The sequence below is a fragment of the Carcharhinus amblyrhynchos genome, chromosome 27, assembly GCF_965287045.1.
Source record: "Carcharhinus amblyrhynchos chromosome 27, sCarAmb.v2.hapA, whole genome shotgun sequence".
NCBI classification, from domain to species: Eukaryota; Metazoa; Chordata; class Chondrichthyes; order Carcharhiniformes; family Carcharhinidae; genus Carcharhinus; species Carcharhinus amblyrhynchos.
In genome coordinates this window covers 18,200,383-18,218,210 of record NC_137350.1, presented here as the reverse complement: position 1 = coordinate 18,218,210, position 17,828 = coordinate 18,200,383, and the positions used below count along the sequence as shown (strand labels likewise).

The 17,828-nt window shown below is 40.5% G+C and overlaps 1 protein-coding gene across 3 annotated transcripts in view; it reads left to right on the top strand.

Moving 5' to 3' along the window:
- The window catches only part of LOC145359170 (glucocorticoid-induced transcript 1 protein-like), a 58,257-nt gene that overhangs the window by 23,003 nt on the left and 17,426 nt on the right, over positions 1-17,828 (top strand). The gene's annotated exons all lie outside the window — the stretch shown is intronic.

The following is a 17,828-nucleotide window of genomic DNA, read 5'->3' as shown; positions in this document are numbered from 1 at the left end:
AATGACAGAGTCCAGCCCCATCCTAAATCAGCAATCTTCTCTTAAGCTAACAGTCTCTGTGCAAGTTGTCAGCATGGTGGTATCCCACATTGACAGCTGGCTGGCTACTGATGTCGTCGCATTGTGCTATTGTTAGCAGAAACCTGACCAGCAAGTGAATTTGCTGTATGTAATGGAGTGAAGGAAGATCAGAAAAAGGAGAGCAGGCAATGTGCTTGAGAAAATTTCAAGGTGGCGTGTGAGATTAAAAATTGAAGTCACCTATTCTGATAGAATAATCCATTTAGTTTAGCTGACCTTCTGCTGTATTTTTGGCCAGTTAGTGTTTCTCATTAAGAGAGGGTTAAGCTCGTCACTGGGGCCTGAAATTGTTTGCATTGGGTTATATAGGCATGAATAGGTAATCGGTCCCATCGAGTCAACGTGGACTTCAGTAAAGCATTTGACAAAGTCCTCATGGCAGACTGGTACAGAAGGTGTATAATTTTATATACATATGGGTGATTTGGAGGAAAATGTAACTGGCTTGATTAATAAGCTTGCGGACCACACAAAGATTGGTGGAATTGTGGATAGTGATGAGTGTTAGAAGATACAGCAGGACACAGATCAGTTGGAGACTTGGGTGGAGAGATGGTAGTTAGTTTAATCAGGACAAATGTGAGGTAGTACATTTTTGAAAGTCTAATTCAGATGGAAAATGTATAGTAAATGGCACAATTCTTAAGAGTTTTGATAGAGGGATCTGGCTGTACAGGTAAACAGTCACAAAGTGGCAACACAGGTGAAAAGGTAGTCAAGAAGGCGTATGGTACGGTTGCCTTCATCGGCCAGGGCATTGAGTTTAGAAATTGGCAAGATATGTTGCAGCTTTATAGAACCTTAGGCCGCACTTGGAATATAGTTTCAATTCCGGTCGCCACACTGCCAGAAGGATGTGGAGGCTTTGGAGACGGTACAGAAAAGATGTTACCTGGTATGGAGGGCATTAGCTGTGAGGAGAGGTTGAAGAAACCTGGTTTATTCTCACTGGAACGATGCTGATTGAGGGGCGACTTGACAGAAGTCTACAAAAGTAAAAGGCATAGATAGAGTGGATAGTCAGAAGCTTTTTCTCGGGGTGAAAGAGCCAATTACTCTTTGCCCTAGGGGGCATAGGTTTAAGATGTGAGGGGCAAGGTTTAAAGGAGATGTATGAGACAAGTTTTTTTTAAGAGGACGGTGGGTCCCTGGAACTCTGCCAGGGAAGGTAGTGAAAGTAGATACAATGGTGACTTTTAAGGTGTGTCTTGATAAATATATGAATAGGATGGGAATAGAGGGACATGGTCCCTAGAAGGTTTGGGGGCTTTAGTTAAGACGAGCAGCATGGTTGGTGCAGGCTTTGTCTGCCACTCTCACATCCTCCATCTCTTTTCTCACCTAGATCGACCATCATTAGCATCCATTCTCTTCTTTTCCTCAAATATTTGTCCAGCTTCTGCTTAAATACCATTAGCTTCAATCACTCCCATGTTGTCATTCTTTGGGTAAAAAGTTTCTTCTGAATTCTTGGTGATTACTTGTATTGATGGCCTCTGTGCTGTTTCCCAAAAGAGGAAACATTCTCCCTGCATGCACTCAAAATTTTAAAAAATTCTATCAGGTCACATGTCTGCCTTCCTTTAGAATCCTCATTAATTTGTTCTTTCGCGCTTTCCTTCAGTACGTTCACCTGCACCTTCTCTCAGCACTTGTATCTTTTTGCCCCCAAGCCTTGAGAAATCAAAAGGCAAGACATTGTCCCAGATCTTCCTATTGTCTTGTCATTGGAGACAGTTACAAATGACTTAACTGGACACTTACCTGGGAAATGTTGGACAGTTTTATATCCTAGTCTTTTCGCTGGGTCACTCCACAACCAACCCCCTGCATGATGTGACAACCCACTCATCACACTTCAGCAAAAGACTGAAGCTTTTCACCTGGGAGCAGCAGCTGTTGCTATAAAAATGTGTTGCCATCTTCCCCCAATTCTTTATGGTTTAAGTTTATTTATTCGTGTCACAAGTAGACTTAATACTATGAAGTTACTGTAAAAATTTCCTTGTTGCTGCACTCTGGTGCCTGTTTGGTTGCGCTGAAGGAGAATTGAGCATGACCAATGCATCTAACTAGTATGTCTTTCGAACCATTGGAGGAAACCCACACAGACATGGGGAGAATGTGCAAACTCCACATGTGCCGCAATTCCACTCTGTTCACTGGGTTTAGACAGAAGATACTGGAAGAAATGGGCTGTACGCACAGGAAAACCTTCGGGCAGCAAAGATATGTCCAGCATTGCTACTGACCAGAACATCGAGACCCATAATTGCTCAATGCAGATGAAGCTGATAGCAATTGCTGAGCAATTTGCCAATCTGTACCTTTTTGTACAAGTTCTTAGTTGTTCTGTACCATAGACAAGATGCTAAGGAAGGAAGATGTGTTTGCATAGTTTTATGTACCAGTACAATGTCACTTTGAACCAGTACTTGAATGATTGGCCAGTAGAATCCTGTATTGTTCTTTGGGTACTGATTTTAGATGGAGAAGAATTTTTAAAAGTGGTTGGCTAGGAAAATTAAATTAAGAATAGCAAGTTTTACAACCAAGTTGTATCTGTAACTTCACACTGAAGGGTATGTGCAACATAAAAAGGCTCCTTGTATAACTGTGCTTTCAGCATTTACAGCCAACAAAATTGGTCCTTTCAATTTGAATTCAAATTCAATTTTCATGGCTGAGCCATTAATGGAAAGAAAGATGTGATCAAGGACTAATTTAGCTGGCAAGCTGAATCTGAAAGATGCTTATTCCTTCTCTTCTCCCCACACCACCCCATTCTCTCCCAACTGTTTTGTTTAGCCAGCAAAAGAGCTTTGAGAATCAACTTCTTTAAGTGTAGCTGCATTTTGTTAAAGCGAAAAATAAATGCCTTGCTATTGCAGACAATGCAGTCCAACTCTTTGCGTTACATGTTTATCTACATTATTTTCTAAATAATACTATCCTATAGCTATGCAAAAAGTGGTATTACCATGTAATTAACTTATGAAGGCAAAGAACAATTCCTTAATCTTTCTCCAGGGGGGCAATAAGTGTTTGGAGTTTTAACATAGAATTAGTGTTAATCTTCATGCTTTGTGACTTATATTAAGTTTATTGCATATTTTCATTTTGGCTAATTAAGATGTATCTACCGTGAATTGTCACAGTATGACACATTTTGTTAATTCGGTGATTAATAACAAGTCGGCTATTTAACAATAAGTTGCTTGCTTTCAGGTAAAATTAGAATTTGCATTGCAAATTTCCTGAATTTTTTCTTGTCTAGGTACAGCAACTTGTATTTAATCAGCGTGTTTAACACGGCAAAGAATGTTTGGCACCAATCCACAAGGAGTTATTGGGACAGGTGAACAAAAGCATAATCAGGAGCAGGTTTTAATCAGCAGCATAAAGGAGAGTAAAACAACCAGGCTTAAGGAATGAATGCCAAAGCCTTGGTTTCTCATTACCAGAGCAGTATATAATGGTTGCACTAGAGTCTCGGAGGGTCATCAACTCGGTGAAGGATACTCTTTGGTCTGCCGGAAACTTGCTGATCTTCCAGTGCAAAAATTTGTCCTCAACCGACTGCTGCAGACTGGCACATTCCAAGGCCAAGGCCCTACATGTTGAGGGACGCTTTCAAGCTTGGGGCAGCTGCCGCAAAGCACAATGGGGAAAGGCCACCATTTAAAAGCCTTTCAACCAAGGCAGACTGAAGGGCCAGTAACTATAAAAAAAAGCCCTTGGACTCTGTAACTGTGTTCAACTCTGTAAAAACAGCACAGTGAAATGTAATTTGTTGAAGAACTGAACTGTAATGAATGTAATGTGTTGGAGCTGAGCCCCTTAAAGTATTGTAGATAATGACTGTTTTTGCAATGTTTGTAATCATTGGAAACATCATTTCTGCCATAGTTTGAGAATTTATGAATAAAGTATTTTTGAAAAAAAGCATCTCAGCCTTTTGGCTAAGATCAAGTGTACTTTTGGCATCCTGCATTTGGTTGAAGTCATTAGGTTACACTAAGGCTTCATTTGAAGCAATTTTTTTAAAGCAGCATCTAGGCCTTTTGGCTAAGATGCAAATGAGATCAAGCCTTGGAGAAGGTGCAATATCTGCTCCAATCAGCTTGGATCATGTAGGTCAAGCCCAAGACAGGAAGTGGGATGCTTGTCTTGTCAGCTTGGATCGGGAATGTCTCACTTGCTGAGGCTTTGAATTGGACTTTGATCAGATCGAATTGGATATTAAAAAAAAACTGCTGTTTTTGGTTTAGATTTCATTATGACTTGGATTGAATATGATTACATCCCCCATGCTGGCACAACTCCATTTTAGCCTATTTTTGCACATGGCAGATGTTTGTAAGCCTTGGGTGCAGAATTAGGCCACCTGGCCCATTGTGTCTGTTCTACTGCCATTCAATCATGGCTGATATTTTTCTCATCCTCATTCTCCTGCCTTTTCCCCATAATCCCTGATCCCATTATTAATCAAGAACCTGTCTACCTCCTGTCTTAAAGACACTCAATGACCTGGCCCCCACAGCCTTCTGCGCGCAAGAGGTTCCACAGATTCACCACTTTCTGGCTGGAGAAATTCCTCCTCATCTCTGTTTTAAAGAATTGTCCCTTTAGCCTGAGATTATGCCCTTTGGTTCTAGTTTTTCCTACTAGTGGAAGCATCCACGTCCACTCTATCCAGGCCTTGCAGTGTTCTGTAAGTTTCAATAAGATTTCCCCCCCATCCTTCTAAACTCCGAGTACAGACCCAGAATCCTCAACCACTCCTCACGTGATAAGCTCTTCATTCTAGAGATCATCTTATGAACCTCCTCTGGTTCCTTCCCAAGACCAGCACATCCTTTTGATATGGGGCTCAAAACTCTCAGTACTCCAAATGGGGTCTGACCAGAGCCTTATACAACCTCAGGTGCATTCCTGCTCTTGCATTTTGGCTCCCTTGACATGACCACTAACGTTGCATTTGCCTTTCTGACTGCTGACTGAACCTGCATATTGACCTTAAGAGAATCTTGAACAAGGACTCCCACATCCCTTTGTTTCTGATTTCCTAAACATTTTCCCATTTAAAAAATAGTCTATGCCTCCATTCCTCCCAAGTGCCTAACCTCTCACTTTTCTGTATTGTACTCCATCTGCCACTTCTTTGCCCACTTCCTGAACCTGTCCAATTCCTTCTGCAGCCCCTCTGCTTCCTCAATACTACCTGTCCCCTACACATCTTTGAAATATCTACAAACTTAGCAACAGTTCATCCTGGCAAGCTATAGAATTAGAACAAAGGCATTGACTTGTCCCCAGTAAGAATCTGCACTGGGTATTTTTGGAACCAAACAAAATGCTTAAAGATGTTTTCTGGAGCCAGCAAATCATGAAACTGGAAATTGTTAAAACTGAGCAGCTTAACCTCCCTTTCCTCCTGCCAGGGCAGTACACAAACCTTGCCTGTTGGTGAACTTGATCACCTACTTGATCTATTCCTTTGGGTAGAACTACCCACTTGTACTGGGTTCCCTGGCTCACTAGGAGAAACAATACATGGTCCATGTAGACCTGGGGACATCCACAACAAACTAATAGTCCTGGGCGTCACTCACTGGCTTTGTTAGCAAACAGCACTGCATGTGTATGGCATGGTTTCCATAAGCAGCAATGAGATGAATGACCAATTGAACTTTTAATGGGAATAGTTGAGAAATAATTTTTCACTAGTGCACGTGAAGAACTGGCAACCTTTTGGGAGCAGAAGACAGTATTTTTTTTTGAGGCTGTATGAACAGAAATGACTCAGGTTAACCATCTGAAAAATTATTTATTATTGTTACAAGTAGGCTTTCATTAACACTGCAATGAAGTTTCTGTGAAAATCTCCCAGTTGCCACATTCTGGCACTTATTCAGGTACGCTGAGGGAGAATTTAGCATGGCCAATGCACACCTGATCAGATGCTGTAGTGCTCTGCAGGAGTGTACTGAAGTGGCAGCCTTGAATGTGCAAAAGTCCTGAATTAAGACTTGGATGAGTAATATCATAGTAATATCATTAGACCTAAATAAAGTGTCTAGTTGGCACTTTATTTAGGTCTAACCCAACTAGCAAATTGCTGCAATCAACCTTTCTTGTTTTTAAAAAAAACACTTAGACATGATCGAATCTGGGCACAATCCTGGTACGAATTGGTCTGCTGGCCTGGCGTATTACTTGCAAACACGGGACAAACTGACTGAGGTGGTAAACAAGTTGTAGCCTTAATGCCTGACTGCAGGAGAGATAGGTGATGTTCATGAACCAGAGTGCAGACCTTGGTTCAAGACCTAGTCAAAGTTGGGGAGCAGTCCTGGTCGACTCCAGAAATTCTTCTGACAGCTGATGATCAGGTGCTATGGCTGACAAACAGTTTTTATTTTGTGCTGGAGTTCTAGCAATAAACTGAGAAACAGTCCAGAAAATTCTCAATTCTTTGTATACATTGGCCACTTTTATTGTGGCTTAATTTCTGCATTGGCATTTAATCAGAATTAGCTAGTCTTGATATTTGGAGCACCTGTCAAACTTGAGTAACAAAACAGGATGTCCTGCTGTTTAATTTCCTGTACAGATGGTGTCAGTCTCTGGGTTGAACAATATGTTGTGAAATGTGGCTTGACAAAAAATGGTGAACACTCCTGTACTTGTAGTTCCCAAAAGCTGTCTCCCTCACATAGCTATACCTGATTTCTGGCAATGGGGAGTGCTGTCATTGTGACCATCTAGTAAGGGCACTTTCTTGTGAAGAATGTGCTGAATTTTATTCAGATGTTTTCGATGTAGGTTAGTAACTGAAGTATGCAGATTGCAGTGTTAAATGATATATTTCCATTTGGTGTTTTTACACTTTAGCATGCTTTAATGTTGTATTTGCCATTTGTGAGATGCTCTTTAATGCATTTGGAATTGTTTTTAAATTAGAACCAGTGATAACCCTAGGAAACCAGCACTCCATCTTTGTATGGCATAGCTTGTGCTATTTCCAAATATTACTTGCCATCCAATGTTGTATATAATTGTGCTGCTGAGTATTTCACAGCTCAAGTAGACATAAATTTCACAGTTTTAAATCCACTTCACTGGGCATGTAATCTACTGTTGCTTGATATTTGTCTCATGAATTTGTTGGAGTTAAAAACTTGACATTTGCACACATTAGGGTATCAAAGAACCAGCATCACAACCCATAGTCATCTGTAAACACCAGCTAGGCAGGTTCATATTATATGAAGTAATCAATGCTGTTGAAGCTCAAGACTTGATCTTGGATTATGAAAATCACCTGGTCATGCGCACTAGTCCTCTACAGTTTAATGTACGATTTACTTTATGATTAAAAGGTGGATGTCTTTAGCAGTAGTGTGTCACTTTGTGTATTGATAATTTTGACATCTAGGCAATCTGTTAACGTGTAGTCAATGCCGATTCTCCTTAATGGAAAAAAAAAGCCTGTTGCAGTAACCTTTGTGGTTTTGTACATTTAAGGTAGTGGTTGCGGCCCAGCAGAACTGCAGTGACTAGTGGATGACCAATATAGAATGATTATTCATGGTTATTAAAAGCGTGCTCAAATTTTGATGAGTTATGTCATGTGACTTTGTCAAATATTTTATTAGAAATGAAAACGTTTTGCGGCATCAAATACACTTTGAGCCAAATTGGAACCAAATCAACCCTCCATAGTAATCCTAATACCTGAGCTAATCAGGATCAGAATTACATCGACTAGCAAGCAAACCTGGAGGAATAGATTTGGCTCTTGATGGGATTCTCCCCATTATCCCCCTCCCCCCATTCATCTTGCTGGTCAAATTTCTGTTGAATATCATAAACTTGTCCAAGTAAGCAGCAGAGAATTTCTAAGTCATCTGCTCGTTAGCTGTATGGTTTATGGTATTAGACTCTTGTACATCTTTGTACACAGGTGCTTAGGTCGCAAAGCAACAGTTAAAACGCTCGGCTTGACTAAGTGTTTGTAGAAAGGAGAACGCACGCTTCAGTCAAGCAATTTTGATGGGAGGATCTGTTTTTTGCCCTGAACTGAATGCATTTAAAATGGTTGGTTATGACTGACCAATGAAAGAAAGTTGACTTCCTTGCATAGATATTGGCTTAAAATTTTTCTCAAACTAGTACATTATTTTAGGTTCTGACCATACCTATCTGTCTGCTTTTGAACTAAACAGTGTCGTAAAAGAAATAACGATTCATTTTTTGTTCAAAAGTGAAAGCCTGTTTTTCTGCTTAGTCTTTTGATACAGAAGCAGTAGGTTTCAACAACTGTTCACTTCCATCGGGCCAAAGCATACAACTCTATTGTGCCCTTCCCCTTTATCTCCCCCATCTACTCACCACAATTTTTAAGACCCCTTTCAACAAAGCTGACAAGATAGTTTGTTCCCTCTACACAGGTCAAACCATCACGTAGATCAATCTTCCTTTTACAATTATCTCCACCGGTTGGAAAAATCAGTACTTGACCTCGTCCAAAGTAATAACTTGTCCATTTTGTTTTTTTTTTGAAACTCAGAACATTTTGTCATCTGGTTCTTACCTATCAATTGCAATCTTTGTGCTCACCAAGGGTTAGTCCGACAATAGCTGATGGACAACTGCTTGACCAAATTCAGCATCTTGATGGGAATTCGCCAAGTAAGATGAGCTACTTGCTTCAACACTCTGCCATTCCAAGATTTCTTAAATTCTTATTGCCTAAGTGTGGCTTAATCCCCACAATGTCTTCAACTGCTGAAGTGCTTTCTTAGTTTCTCCCATACCCCACCCAGCGAACTTCTTTTAAATGATTGGCTTCTCAAGCCTTGGGTGGTTTTGTTTCAGCTCCCAAGGTTGATCAAAGAAAGACTGAAGTATGAGCTGAATTAGGGGGAGGCGGAAAGGAGTATGATCTAACCATCCAATAGAAGTGGACTGGAAGATGCATAGCATTGGGTTTTAAAGCAGGTATTTTGTCTTGGATCAGATTTGTGTTCGTTCAAACATACAAATAATGAGCAGTATATTTGCTTGTGTTTAATATTGTATGCATTTCAAGAGTTGCATTTTACATTTCAGTATCCTGTATCATGGATTATCCTCATAAAATATATAATGGTTATTGGTACATGGCAACTAGTGACATGTTTTTAATTGGAGCTACAAATGTTACTACTTTAGTCCCATATTGAAGGAGAGAATGATTGGGAAAATTTTCAGGATAAGATTAAGTTCTTCATTTCAAATCTTTTTACCTCTGCTCCAGTCTCAGCAGGTGGAGAGATCTAATTTCAAGTATCAGGCACTTTGCAGGGGAGGATGTACATGATGTGTATAAATGTGACGCCACTGTTTAAAAAAGGAGGGAGACAAAAGGCGGGTAACTATAGGCCGATTACTCTACTTAACTTCTGTAGTAGGGAAAATGCTTGAATCTATCAAAGAAATAGCAAGACATCTGGATATAAATTGTCCCATTGGTAAGATGCAGCATGGGTTCATGAAGGGAAGGTTATGTTTGACTAATTTGGTGGAATTCTTTGAGAACGTTGTGCAGTGGACAACGGGGAGCCTGTGGATCTGGAGTATCTGGATTTCCAGAAGGCATTTGACAAGATGCCGCACCAAAGACTGCTACATAAGATAAAGGTGCACGGTATTACGGGTAATGTATTAGCATGGATAGAGGATTAGTTAACTAACAGAAAGCAAAGAGTGGGGGTAGATGGGTGATTTTCTGGTTAGCGATCAGTGACTAGTGGTGTGCCTCGGATCAGTATTGGGACTGCAATTGTTGACAATTTACATAGATGATTTGGAGTTGGGGACCAAGTGTAGTGTGTCAAAATTCGCAAATGACATTAAGATGGGTGGCAGAGCAAAATGTGCAGAGGACAGAAAGTCTGCAAAGGGATATAGATAATCTAAGTGAGTGGGCGAAGGACTGGCAGATGGAGTGACTTGTTGGTAAATGTGAAGTCATCCATTTTGGTCAGAATAACAGCGAAATGGACTATTATTTAAATGGTAAAATATTGCAGCATGCTGCTGTGCAGACAGACCTGGGTGCCCTTGTGCAGGAATCTCAAGGAGCTCATTTGCAGGTGCAGCAGGTAATTAAGGCAAATAAAATTTTGTCCTTTGCTAGCGGGATGGAGGTTAAAAACAACGAGGTTATGTTGCAGTGTATAAGGTGCTGGTGTGGCCACACCTGGAGTACTGTGTACAGTTTTGGCCTCCTTGAGAAAGGATATACTGGTACTGGAAGGGGTACAGAGAAGATTCACTAGGTTGATTCTGGAGTTGAGAGGGTTGGCTTATGAAGAGAGAGCGAGTAGACTGGGGTTATGTTCATTGGAATTCAGAAGAATGAGAGAGACCTTATAGAAATATATAGGATTATGAAGGGAATAGATAGAGCAAGGAAGTTGTTTCCATTGGCGGGTAAAACTAGAACCGGGGGCATAGCCTCAAAATAAGGGGAAGCAGATTTAGGACTCAGTTGAGGAGGAACTGCTTCACACAATGGGTTGTGAATTGTAGAATTCCCTGCCTAGTGAAACAGTTGCGGCCACCTCATTGTTTTTAAGGCAAGGATAGATAAACTTTATGAACAGTAAAGGAATTAAGGTTATGGTGAGTCGGTGGGTAAGTGGAGCTGAGTCCACGAAAAGATCAGCCATGATATTGAATGGTGGAGCAGACTCGAGGGGCCTACTCCTCCTGGTTCTTATGCTCTTATGTCTCCCAGATTGGATTTGGTGAAGAACCTGGTCACAAATGGAACCCTGAAGTAATGAATCCCTGAAAGAGAACAAAGATTAAAAGCACTAACCTCTCATTTTTCTTGAAGTACGACCAATTTGGGCAAATGTCACTGCACTGAATGTTGCAGTTCTATCAACTATTCGTTTATGCGACCATTTGAAAGCTGTTTTCAAGCAGAATTCCCACTGTCTTCATCTGTAAATGAAAAATTAATACTATTGAATGCACCTGCATATCCCCTTTCCAAAGCTATATATCAGTTAGAATAAGGTCATTGGATCAGGTAGGCTCTGGTCCAATAAGTTGGACCATAAGACTATTCCCTTGCACTTATTTCCTGTACATGGAAAAATTGAACTAAGCTATCACAATGCCTTTAATATCACAACCTCAAAAGCTTGTTGATTTATTGTAATAGTATTACTTACTGCAATATTCTATGGGCTACCATTTGGTGAGTAGAATTCTTTTTCAATAATGAAAATGCTTTATAGGACATAACTTGAAAAACACCTTCATAGAAATGTTGCAGTAAATGTGGGCACTTTGATGTACATGCCATCTGGGATAGTGATGCAAATCTGTAGTGTTTGTTAAAGATAAAATGTGCATCAGGTCAGCACAGAAATTCCGGAATGTAAGCACATGTGCAGTGGTAATATATGGTTGACTCTGGGACAGGAGGGCTTAAGTTTACACGAGGTGCACTGACCTCCCAGGGTACGAGCCCAGTATAAGTTGGCACTTTAGCACAATCCTGAGGGAATGCTGTGGATAAAAAGTGTCTTTTGGATGAGAAATTGAAAGGCTTTAGAGTTGGATAATTAAAGGGAAAATGTTTCCCTGGACTACAAGGAAAAGGGCAGCAAGTGGTACAAGATGAGTTACTATTTCAGAGGACTAGAATGGACTGAATTACCTCCTTCTGCTGTAATCATTTGAAGATCCTTCTGTCTTCCGGTGGTTGTTGATCCAATAATACTTTTTGAGAAAATAGGAAATACAATTTTTACTGAGCAAGAATCGGGCAGTTTATTGATGGGAAACCTGTGATCCCTGTCGGATATCTGGATAGCTGCAAAGTAGGAGCAGAGATTTGGGCAGCAGGACATCGCAAATTGGCACCAAATAAAGGCACTCTAAGGTGAACACCCTCCCCAAACGAAAGGAAATTGTCAAAAATCTTACCTCAAATGGCATTTCCTTGTTCTCTTTCTGCAGAGGCTTCCCAGCTCGGATGAGAGTTAAAGTTGCAGTTAGGGCCATAAGGCATTAAGATATAGGAGCATAATTAGGCTATTTGGCCCATTGCATCTGTTCCATCATTCCATCATGGCTAATTATCCATTCTCCTGCTTATTTCCCCATAACTTATGATCCCCATGCCAATCAAGAACCTATCTGACTTAAATACACTCAATGACCTGGACTCTGCAGCCTTCTTTGGCAATGAATTCCATAGATTCACCACCCTCTGGCTGAAGAAATCCCTCCTCCTCCTGGCTGTCAAGGGCCGTCCCTTACTCTGAGGCTGTGCCCTCAGACCTAGTCTCTCCTACTCGTGGAAACATTTTCCCCACTTTCCACTTTAGCAAGCCCTTTCGGTGATCTGTAAATTCCATTGAAACCACCCCCTTTCCCCCGCTTGTCCAGCCTGATTGTTGCTGATTATATATTTAGAGAATTCCAATGACTTCAGGGACATGTCGTGGTCACTTGCTCAGGCTACATTAAAATGGAGGAAATTGAGATTTGGGTGCACCCGTAGACAGCTGGATCAACCCATACATTTTAAGTGTCTGGATGGTTTCTGATGGGCATATAGGATTATTGCCCTGTAGTTTTCCAAACTACTGGTGTTTAACTGGTCATTGCTATTTGAGAAGTTGCACTGCGTGCAACAAATTGCTGCACCAATTGTGCTGACGTGTGAAAATGTGTTACTATTCATTATCAGGGTGTATCAAGAGGTGACTGTTAAATGGCCTACTTTTATTTAACCAATGTTGTTGATAAATGTAGGCAAGCTCGCATGTTGCCCACATCCTTTTACACCAGGCCTCTCTCTTTTGTGGCTCATGTACATTTTGCTCTTGCAGGAAATTCTGAAACACTAATCAAAAACCGTGCACTAGTGATATTTAGCATTGCAGTACAAAATGCCTGAGGATTTCTGAGGGAGGAAGTCCAAAGAGAAATTGTTAATTGCTTAAAGGTACTTAAGTTTATTTTAGACCTGAAAACCTGCAGGTGGGTCAGTGATTTTTATGTTGCCTGAAGGTGCTGACCTCTGTAGTGTTGTGGACTTTTGGTCCTACAAGAAGGAGTAGTAGCCTGCAGGCTTGATAGTAGCTGTTGATGTTTCTGCGTGCTTTCTTGTGTGCTTCAGTAGCTGAAGCTTAAATGTGGGAAAGGAGTAGGGTTTATGCTTTTGGTTTAACATGGGGCTTTTTGTTGATGGGTTTTTGATAAGAGAGGGGATTAAGGGTTATGGGGAGAGGGCGGGAAGGTGGAACTGAGCCGCGACAGATCAGCCATGATCTTATTGAATGGCGGGGCAGGCTCGAAGGGCTAGATGGCCTACTCCTGCTCCTATTTCATATGTTCTTATGTAATATTGCTGCAGTTCTTCTTGGGTCCAAGTGGCTAATTTTTGTTTCTCAATGTTGCAAAATGCAGCCGCAGTCTAAAGAGCTGACTTTGTTCATCTGGTAAAAGACGTGCTTCCAACATGCCTTAAAGTTATCAGGTGGATGTCCTCTACGCGCAGGTTCTAGTTCAGGGTCACTTAAAGGCTTAAACTTGCTAACGAAACGTTGTATTCAATCTCAGTCACCACAAGGGCCTATAGCTTTACAAAGATGACTGCTGCCAGGTGTAGTGTTCATGAGGTTGTTTCAGATTTGTGCAAACTGAACCTTTTTTTTGTATGTTCTCTGTTCCTGAAAATAGGAATCAACCAGCTGGTAAACTTGACATGCTGACAGTGAAGTTTGTGAGTAAATCCTCACTCTTGGCTCTTGACTGCAGTACCCACCCAAAAAATTCTCTTATCTAGGTATTCTTTCATATAAATGAGAGGTTATAAATGAACTGTGGATTGTTGTGCTTCGATACCTTGTTAAAGGCATGTGAGAGCATGTGTAACATGGGTACATGCGTGACTTGAGACTAAAGCAGCTTGTAATGCAGATTTGGTGTGGATAGACTATGGTCTACAGATGTATTGCGGATTTGGAACTGATGTCCCCAGAACAGTTTTCTTTTGCTGATCTTCACCTTGCATTTGAATGTTGTGAAAGATTTATCACAGGGCAGAGGAAATGAAATTTGAATATAAAGTCTGAATGCATTCTGGTTGAAAGAATAAAGAGATCATATGCAGCTTGGAAAAAATGCCCAAATAGCACGAGAAACAGGTATCTGGGATACAGTTACACAAATCAGAATAGTGATGGTTAAGAAATCCAGTTTTAAAAAAATACAAAGCACATGGGATATTTTAAAGCAATAGCATTGAAAAACCAAAATCATCTTGTTTGTGTCTATCTGTGCCCTGTTTGTGAACTGAACTCTTCACTCATCTGATGAATGGACAATGCTTTGAAAGCTCGTGTTAGCAAATAAGTCTATTGTAAGATAACCTGGTGTTGTGAGACTACTTACTGTGCCTACCCCAGTCCAATGCCGGCATCTTTAAACTTGTATAGAACTTTGGCTAACCCATACTGAGCCCTGTAGGCAGATTGGATGGCCTTTCTTAAATAAGAATTAACCCAATAACGTTTTGGGTCTACCCCTACCCCTACCCCTGCACTAGATGGACTGTAGCCAATGAAGTGGCTCACCATCACCTCCAGAGCAATTGGGAATGAGTAACAAATGTTGTCATTGCCAGCAATGCTTGCATTCCATGAAATAACCTTTTCTAAAAATGGGGGCACTGGAGGTAGTGGAAAAAATTATCTTCTAAATTATACCAGAAATGAGAAGTCATAATTATTGAGAGAAGATTGAACAGGCAGGAAGGATCTCTTAACTGTAGAAACAAGAGCAACCTGATAATATTATGAAAGAGCTTTAAGGAACAGATCTGTGTTCTGCAGTTGCAGCTGAGATTAGAATGGAGAGCCTCAAATGAGTCAAGAAATCCAGTCAGAAATTGGGTAGAAACTACTTTTACCCAGTGGTTAGAATGTAGAAATTCCAACCAGAAGAAGTATTTGTGATGAATAGCAAAGATGTTTTTAAAGAAGAGTAGAAATGAATGAGTAGAAGGATTTATAGATTAGATGAAGGATGGCAGGAAGCTTATGTGCAGCAGAATGGGCAGTTTTTGCATTCTAAATGTTGTATTACTTTGTAAAATCTTCGGCAGGTGAAAAATATATTGGCCTTGGTTTGTCGGCTGCTGCTTTTTTTCTTTGGCATGTTGGGATAGACCAGTGATTGGCCATGGATGGGCTTTCCATTTTGTGGGAGGGAATATTTTTGAATGCTGCACTTCATTTTCTGGATTTTTCTGGTTTGGAAAGATCACTATTATTCGGAGTGTCTAATTTGACAGATGAGGTCTTGTACTGCAGTTAACTGGCTGCTAAAAATTGCAGTGTCTGCAGCATCTGCTGTTAACAGGTGGAAAACTTGAACCTAACTTAAGTGCCTTTGTTTAAGTTTGGCTTTTGAAAGAGAAGCGTCCATGTGAAGTGATTTGCGTGTTTTTATTAATGTCTTTTCATTTTGATTTTACTGTTGGTGTGTCTTCCAAACTGGCAGTCATATTGTCATAGTTTCCCACTAGTGGCACACTTGGGAGTAGTGTTACCTGTTTCCTCACTTCAGCGGGTTGAGGTTGAACAACATTGGGATGTGCTTTGATTTTGTCTTTTGCTGGATTGGTTGGATTTTCTGACACTGACCTTTGAGCGGAAGTGCAAAAAGGCATTATTATGTTTGGAGGGAGTGATTGCAACAATGTGAAAGCATAAAAACTAACCTTTCTCTTTGGCTGGGTGTTCTCCTTTTGGAGATTCATGTTCAGTGCACTTTGTCCTCCTTCAGTTTGTTTGTTAGTCATAAGTAGGCTTACATTAACACAGCATGAAGTTGCTATGAAAATCTCCTAGTCACACCACTCTGGTGCCTGTTGGGTACACTGAAGGCAAATTTAGCATGGCCAATGCACCTAACCTGCACATCTTTGGGAGGAAACTGGAGCGCCCAGAGGAAACCCACGCAGCCACGGAGAATGTGCAAATTCCACACAGTGATTCAAGTCAGGAATCAAACCCAGATCCCTAGCACTGTAAGGCAGAAGTGTGCTACCATGGGGCTCAAATCTGAAATGATTTTTGCATAAAATATTGCCTTGGCTTCTGTATTGCTTCAACTGGAAGCTAAATAACACTTCACAGATATTAACAAACGCGAGCATAAAGATCTCTTAATGGCTCCTCAGCTTTTGTCTTTCAGGATGAGCTTTGGTGGTTTTGGATCTCGATACACCATTCCCCCTTCCCTCCCAAAAAAAACCTTGAGTGGAAACTGAAGGATCCTTGGTTGAAGGAGTGTGAAAGCGTCCTTCCTTAGTCGGCTTGATTGTATAAGATTTTACAAATAAACATCAAATATTTCTTGCCAAAGGTGATGCACCATCAGTAAATTGCAGGATGACATAGGATTCAAAAATTTACTGCAACAATTATAATAACATTGGTTCAAATTCAATTAATAAAATGGCCAGTGGACAAAATACTACCAGATTTCCATTATCTCACAGTAACTTCACTACAGTGGTACAAAACGTAAGCCTTCCTTGTGACTAATAAGTAAACTTTTAACTTTATTTTTATCTACAGCCCCAGCAAGAGTAAGAATATACATTTGACAAAAACTAGTTGTAAACTTTTGAGAAATGTTGCTGAATCCTAAGGAGCTGCTTGATTGTGACGGCATTTAAATGGCCCAGAGTAATTCTCAAATGAGTTTCAAATTTCATCACCATTTGAGATTGGCATTGAGGACTGCTACCTGATGAATTGATTGAGTAGATGACATTTGACTCTGGCGGCTGCTCAATCACTGGCCCATCAGTGCCTTCTTCATACAAATAAACATACTGGAGAGCTGAAACAAGAATTGAAATTGTTGGATAAACTTAACAGATCTGAATGCATCTCTGGAGAGAGAGTTAATGTTTCAAGTTTCTAACTCTTCACAAGACTATTAATTATTAAAACAGTCTGCAACTGCCAAGTTAAATGTGTCCTAATCATGTAGGTATGTTCTGTACTGGCTTTAGATAGTGCTAAGCAATATCCAGGATTTGGTTTACCTTTCAACAGGTGTGTTTTCAGTTTCATCTCCTATCTCGTTACAAAGTACACAGAATTGGAGAGGAAATTGCTATGTAAAACAAGTCCAAAGTTGCTGCAGCAACTTGTATTGCATTCTCCTCTGTCTCACTCCCCTAGCTGACGCAAATCAAAAGTTTTTAATCATGCACCCCTTTGGAGTACTCCCCTGTTTTTTCTCTAGTGGCCAACAATGTAATGATTAAAACCTAGAATTCTTTAAACAGATTCTGAAAGCTTTAAAGAAAGTGTTGTTTGCTCACCCAACCTTTGTGAAGATGCCTCATTTGTATGGATCACCTCCATTCATGCACACTTTGAATAAGAAAGCAGGGTAGGTCTATGCGCGCCTACCTTTCTAGGCGATTATTTATACCTCGTGCATTTCACATTGTTTGCACACTGCATGTTTTGGCTCCACAAAATTGCTGCATACTTTTTGAGGTCTGCCAACCATCCTTGGTTGCAGCATGAATTGAAGTGCAATAAAGGTTTATGTTTACTTTTGGACAATTGGCAGCAGTTTAATCAATCAGATTGATGCATAAGGGTAGCTTATACTGGTGGGCACTTGCACTTGAAACTGTG